Below are 7859 nucleotides of genomic sequence, written 5' to 3' on the forward strand. Positions count from 1 at the left end.
AAGTCCAGGTGTCTCTTCTACAGGAAGATGGACATGCTGATTATATTTTAGTTTCTTCTCACTTCCCCCGAATTGCTGTATATTTTAGCACTTCAGAAAATACACAGAGACTCCCTGGTTTAGTCATCAACACCCTTATTTTCTATAGCTTGTTGACTGCTTTCCACGGAACTTTCACAATTGCATTCAAAAGTGAAAGAAGAAAATGAAAAAGTTCGCTTAAAGCTCAACACTCAGAAAACTAAGATCATGGCATCCAGTCCCATCACTTCATGGCAAATAGATGGAGAAACAGTGGAAACAGTGGCTGACTTTATTTTTGGGGGCTCCAAAATCACTGCAGATGGTGACTGCAGCCATGAAATAAAAAGACACTTTCTCTTTGGAAGAAAAGTTATGACCAACAGCATATTAAAAAGCAAAGACATTACTTTGCCAACAAAGGTCCGTCTAGTCAAGGCTATGGTTTTTCCAGCAGTCATGTACGGATCTGAGAGTTGGAGTATAAAGAAAGCTGAGCACCGTAGAGATGCTTTTGAACTGTGGTATTGGAGAAGACTCTTGAGAGTCTCTTGGACTGCAAAGGAGATCCAACATAAAGAAAATCAGTCCTGAATATTCATTGGAAGGACTGATGCTGAAGCTGAAACTCCAGTACTTTGGCCACCTTATGCAAAGAGCTGACTCATTGGAAAAGACCTTGATGCTGGGAAAGATTGGATGCAGGAGGAGAAGGGGACAGCAGAAGATGAGATGGTTGGATGGTATCACCAACTCAATGGACATGAGTTTGAGTAAACTCCAGGAGTTGGTGATGGACAGGGAGGCCTGGTGTGCTGCAGTCCATGGGGTCACAAAGAGTCAGACACGAATGAGCAACTGAACTGAACTGAACTGTGCTCTTCTTAGTAACCCTCTGAAGGTGTTAGGTGGGTGTGATGGAGACCCATGCTTTACCAAATCCTGTTTCCATTTTTATCCTGAACACATAACTGGATGGCATTTCCCAGACTTCTTGTGACTAGCTGAGGCTCATGTGGCTGTATTCTGGCCAGTGGAAATAGGAGGAAGTGATGTGTATCACTTTCAGGCCTGGTCCCTAAAGGACCCTGATCCTCTGTGCTGTCTATCTTCCCTTTTCTGCCAACAGGATACAAGGCCCTGGTGTATGGCAGAACAACTAGGTAGAAGGTAACTGGGTTCCTGTATACCTGCATGGAGTGAGGACCTCATTCTAATCCCAGTGACCTTCACTGGACAATGAAATGAAGAGAAATAATCCCCTGAGATTTGAGGGGCTGCTTGTTTAGGCAGTTACCCTGTGCTAACAGAACAGTATGATTGGAATCATCGGTCTTCAGTAATGAGACTGTGGGCCCAGAAAAGCTATGTGACTTGCTCAAAGGCACAAAAATTAGGCCAGCTGAAATTTATCCAGTGCTTAGCTTGTGTGAGACAGTGTGCTGAATGATTTATGCATATGTCATCTAACCACCCAAGAAACCTATGAAGAAGGTACTACATAGTAGTAGGCCATTTACAGGTGAGCTAACTGATACTTGGTTGAGGAATGTGGAGAAGGACATTGTCATTTCTTAAAAGACTGCAAAGCATTTGGGGATGGCAATGTGAAGGGTCCCACTGGCTGCTGGTTGAGGCTTTCTGACCATCTTGATTCAGTGTGACCCTGGCTGAGTTTGCTCTGCCTGTCTTCCAGTTGATACCTTGTCTGTTGATTGTCTTTCCAATAAATTATTTTCCTACTTAAATTGATCATGCTCAGTTTCTATTGCTTGCAAATAATCACCCCACCTAGCACAGAGAGGTTGAGTAAATTACAGATCACAGTATTGATAAATGACAGAACAAAGATTTAAATCTAGGTCTGTCCAATCCCCAAACCTCTATCTCTAACCTCTGTATTTCGTAGCCCAGGAACTACAGCCATATGACTGTTAGTCTTCTTTTTTTCTTCCTCAGTATCATTGGCTTTGGGATAAAGAAAGTCTGGATTGAAGGTCATAGTAAGTAAGTTAAGTTGCCTAAACCTTACTGAAAAGGAGTTTTTACTACGTTGATTCTTTTGAAGTTTAAGTAATATAGTAATCCACATGAAGAAAATTTCTGGCACATATTAAAAATAATTATTTTTACATACAGTTATGTTCCCCAAATTTATGCATAAAGCACTTATCATCCCTGATGTTTTAGAGGGCATCATAATAAATTGAGTATATATTACTTTGATAGAACTTATTTTTGCCTCTGCCTTGCCCAAAATATCTAAAGACTGGTTGTATATATATAATCACAGAAAGAGAATTAAGGTATTTATTAGATAATTTTGGGCTTTCCTGGTAGCTCAGTGGTAAAGAATCCACCTGTCAATCAATGGAGTAGATGTGAGTTCGATCCCTGGGTCAGGAAGCTCCCCTGGAGGAGGAAATGGCAACCCACTCCAGTATTCTTGCCTGGGAAATCCCATGGACAGAGGAGCCTGGTGGGGCTATAGTCCATGGGGTCACAAAAAAGTTGGACATGACTTAGCAACTAAACAATAACAATAACAAATAAGATAGTTTAGTCAATCCCCTTTCCTTCCCTTCGTGAGAATGAAAGAATTACTTTCAAAGTGATGATTCCTATTGCCTACTTACGTTAAATTTATTAGATAATTTCTCAAGAGTACACCTAATATTGACTGTAATCACAGTATAGCTATTGAGCTGATATTAGTAAATTTTACTCAGACACAGAATTTACCTGGTTTTCTTCCAAAATAAGTTTCCTTTTTTTTTTTTAATTTTTGAGATTTTTTTTCTTTTTTTCCTTCTTTTTTATGTGCTTATTATTATTATTATTTTTTACTTTACAATAAAAAATAAAATATATGCACACAGTGCATTTGTTTATTGACTCTAACAAAAAAAAAAAGAAAATAGTTGATTTATGTTTGGAGAGAATTTATTCTTTGGAAGATCAGAAATGTAACATTTTACTGGAACTAATGTCCTTTCTAAAAACCATCTTCTGATGGATAAATTCTTTAGAAAAAGATGATCTATGTATCTTAAAAAAATATTAATATATATGTATATATATATGTGTATATATACATATATATGAAAAATGTATATAGATAATTTAGAAACTAAAGGACAATATAAAGAAAAAAGTAAAAAAACCTGTAATCCCACAACTTAGAAATAATCAATGTTAATATTTTCTTGAATTTTGATTATCTTTTTTCTAAACATATGTAAGTTTCTATTGCTCTATTGAAAACTTGGAACTGTATTGTATATATAAGTTCTGTATTCTCTACTCTATAACCTAAAATTACAATTTCCCAATTTAATGAAATTATTTCCTTTTAAATAGCTTAATTAATTTCTAGTAATGTTTGGAATTTATTTAATAGTTCCTTTAATGTTCAACTTTTAGGATGTTTCCAATTTTTGCTATTATAGATAATAAATATGCTTAAACATAAAAAAAATTTTTTTTGAGATATTTATAAGAAGAACCAAGGCACTTTTATTTGGAAGAAATGAATGCAACTCTCCCTGGAAGCAAGGAACCAATGTGGGGAACTTGCAGAGGGGAGGAAGACTGGGGGGGCCTTTTTAAATAAAAATGGATAGAAAAAAAGCAAGCATTTTTGTGAGCAAAGATATGATGGGGAAAGTAGCTGTTCTTGGACAGGGCTCAACCTGTTCTGCCAGGTACTGTCTATAGCTATGAGGTCCCTTGACTTGCATCAGCTTATCCAGGGTGCCACTGGAAACCTGTCCTGCAAAAACTGCTAGTCTGCTAGCACAATGCATGGCAAATCCAGAGTAACATGAGTGTTCAGAACTTACCCTCTTGACCTTTGTCATCCATACAAATTCCACTTTGCATCTAGTCTCACAGTAGTCTCTTCATTTCTGATACTTATATGCAGACACATCCAACCTAAATAGACATACACACAAGTCAGTGCCCCCAGCCTACCAATAAATGCATCCCCGCGTGCATCCTCAGACACAGATCTCTCAGTTGACCCAGGACGTGGACAAACATGATGCTTTCATTCTTCTGTGAGTGAGGTGCTTTACCTGGTGAACTCATTGCACTTGAACTGCCCAGTCACAAACATTTCTTCCTCCTTTCAGCCTGCCATTCATTCATCCATTGAACAAGTACTTGTGTAAAGGACTAGGATAACCTCTGAGTGCATCCTCTGAACAAAATAAACAGTTCCTGCCCTTATGTAACTTTGTGTAAGGGGAAAAAGCTTACTGTCCAGAAAGGGAAACATTCAAGTGAGCACATACACTTAGATATTTACAACCTGGCATCAATGCTTCATTTAGATTTGAGAGCAGGAATGGCCATTCTGAAGAGGTGGTATTTTCTAACCAGAGTCTAGTTTGTTTCCTTTCAAGATGTCTCTTTAGTTAACAACAAGTTATCTTCCACTCACAGTACAGGAAGCTTTACGCATATTCTGGCTCAGAGCTTCTCAAACACTGTGTTTGATGCTTCAGAAAAGATAGCTGCACATTCTATAGGCCAATGGCTAGAGCAGAGAAAGTTTCTGAGAATTCAGAGAATGGATCTTGAGGAAACTGTTGTTGTTCAGTTGCTAAATCGTGTCTGACTTTTTTCGACCCCATGCGCTACAACACACCAGGCTTCACTGTCTTTCACTAAGTCTCAGAGTTTGCTGAAACTCATGTCCATTGTGTCGATTATGCCATCCAATCAGCTCATCCTCTGTCGCCCCTTTCTCCTCCTGCCCTGAATCTTTCGCATCATCAGCTTCTTTTCCAATGAGTTGGCTCTTTGCATCCAGTGGCCAAAGTATTGGAGATCCAGCATCAGTCCTTCCAGTGAATATTCAGGCTTAATTTACTTTAGGACTGAGGAAACTAGGAGCTGAATAAACCCAACTGAGGTGCATTGGAGTAAAGGAAATCATTGAAATTTGAAAAGAGGAACCCATGACCTGAGAAAATCTGCCACTTTACTGTGAACTTCTGCAACAGAAGTTCAAAGCTCTTCGTTGTGGAGGGTGAGATAGAGGAGAAGTGAAGCGGGATTGCTTTCTGAGGATAATACCAACTTCTCCGACTATTCAAATTCAAGTCAAAATTAGTATCAGGCCTGCCCAGCTCCGTGCATTTCATGTCAAAAAGTATTGGTCACAAAGGAAACTAAAAGTATAACCAAAACTTTGCTATAGTTTAAGAAGGTCTAAGAGTATGAAAGTCAAAGTCAATGAATAAGGCTGTTTGTTTTATAGGAAAACTTAAAAAAAGCTGTAGTACTTATTTTAACAAGAAATGAGATTTGATTGTATAAATAGCAGTTTTAAAAATACGACTTTCTGATGCTAAATTGTTTTGTGTTTTCTATAAACTACATTTTCTATAATCTATTAAATAATAGATTATATATTAAAAGAGCTATATAATTTGCCTAAGGTGTTTCTGCAGCAAGATTCAATCATTTAATCTAGCAGAAGAAAAGCAAGTACCTCTTTTTAAATTGAAACATATTTGACATACAATTTTATGTCAGTATCAGGTGTACAACAATGATTTGACACTTGCGTACATTATAAAATGACGACAGATCTAGTAACCATCTGTCTCCATCAGAGTTATTACAATATTACTGACCATATTTCTTTTACTGTATATCATATCCCGTGGCTTATTTGTTTTCTTTTTTTTAGCATGTCTTAATTTATTTATTTTTAATTGGAACTTTACAGTGTTGTGCCAGTTTCTGCCATACATCAACATGAATTAGTATATGTATGTTCCCTCCCTCCTGAACCTCCTTCCCACCTCCCACCCCATCCCACCCCTCTAAGTTGTCAGAGAGCACTGGGTTGAGCTGTCTGCATCGTAGAGCAAATTTCCACTGGCTATGTGGTAATATATATGCTTCAATGCTACTCTCTCAATTCATCCCAATCTCTCCTTCCCCCTGCTATGACCACAAGTCTGTTCTGTATGTCTGTGTCTCTATTCCTGCTCTGCAAATAGGTTCATCAGTATCAGTACCGTTTTTCTAAATTCCATATATATGCATTAATATATGATATTTGTTTTTCTCTTTGTGACTTACTTCACTCTGTATAACAGGCTCTAGGTTCATCCAACTCACTAGAACTGACTCAAATGCATTCTTTTTTGTGGCTGAGTAATAAGCCATTGTATTTATGTTCCACAAGCTCCTTTATCCATTCATCTGTTGATGGACATCCAGATTGTTTCCATGTCCTAGCTATTTTAAATAGCACTACAATGAATATTGGGGTACCTGTGTCTTTTTTAATTATGATTTCCTTAGGGTATATGCCTAATAGTGGGATTGCTGGGTAATATGGTAGTTTTATTCCTAATTCTTTAGGAATCTCCATATTGTTCTCCATAGTGGCTGTTACTAATTTACATTGGTACCAGCAGTGCAAGAGGGTTCCCATTTCTCCACATCCTCTCCAGCATTTATTGTTTGTAGATTTTTTTATGATGGCCATTCTCAATGGTGTAAGGCGATACCTCACTGTAGGTTTGATTTGCATTTCTCTAATAATAAGCAATGTTGAGTATTTTTTCATGTGTTTATTAGCCACCTGTATGGAGGTAGAGAAATGTCTGTTTAGGTCGTCTGCCAACTTTTTGATTGGATTGTTTGTTTTGGGTATTGAGCTGCTTGTGTATTTTGAAGTTGAATCCTTTATCAGTTGCTTCATTTGCTATTATTTTCTTCCTTTTTGAGGGTTGTCTTTTCATCTTGTTTGTGGCTTCCTTTTCTGTGCAAAAGCTTTTAAGTTTAATCAGATCCCATTTCTTTTTTTTCTTTCTTATTTTCATTACTCTAGGAGGTGGGTCATAGAGGATCTTGCTGTCATTTTTGTCAGAGTGTTCTTCCTATGTGTTCTTCTAAGAGTTTTATAGTTTCCGGCTTTATATTTAGGTCTTTAATCTATTTTGAATATATCTTTATGTATGGTGTTAGGAAGTATTCTAATTTCATTCTTTTACACATAGCTGTTTAGTTTCCCAGCATCACTTATTGAAGAGACTGTCTTTTCTCCACTGTATATTCTTGCCTCTTTTGTCAAAGATAAGGTGCCCATAGGTGCTTCAGTTTATCTCTGGGCTTTCTATCTTGTTCCATCAGTCTATATTCTGTTTTTGTGCACTACTATACTATCTTGATGACTGTAGCTTTGTAGTATAGTCTGAAATCAGGAAGGTTTATTCTTCCGGCTCCATTCTTCTTTCTTAAGATTGCTTTGGCCATTTGGGGTCTTTTGTGTTTCCATACAAATTGGAAAAGTTTTTGTTCTATGGAAAATGCCATTGGTAATTTGATAGAGATTGCATTGAATCAGTAGATTGCTTTGGGTACTCTAGTCATTTTCACAAAATTGATTCTTCCAATCCAGGAACATGATATATCTCTCCATCTGTTTATATCATCCTTGATTTATATCATCAGTGTCTTATAGTTTTATGTATACAACTCTTTTGTCTCTGTAGGTAGTTTTATTTCTAGGTATTTTATTCTTTTTGTTGCAATTTGAATGAGATTAATTCCTTAACTTTCTGATTTTTCATTGTTAGTATAAAGAAATGCAAAAGATTTCTGTGTATTGACTTTATATTCTATGACTTTACTAAATTCACTGATTAGCTCTAGTAATTTTCTGAGAGTATCTTTAGAGTTTTCTATGTATAGTATCATGTTGTCTGCAAACAGTGAGGGTTTTACTTCTTTTTTGCCAATCTGGATTCCTTTTCTTTTTCTTCTCTGATTGCTGTGGCTAGGACTTCCAAAACTATGTTGAATATATA

The sequence above is a fragment of the Bos indicus x Bos taurus genome, chromosome 20, assembly GCF_003369695.1.
Source record: "Bos indicus x Bos taurus breed Angus x Brahman F1 hybrid chromosome 20, Bos_hybrid_MaternalHap_v2.0, whole genome shotgun sequence".
Taxonomy (NCBI): Eukaryota; Metazoa; Chordata; class Mammalia; order Artiodactyla; family Bovidae; genus Bos; species Bos indicus x Bos taurus.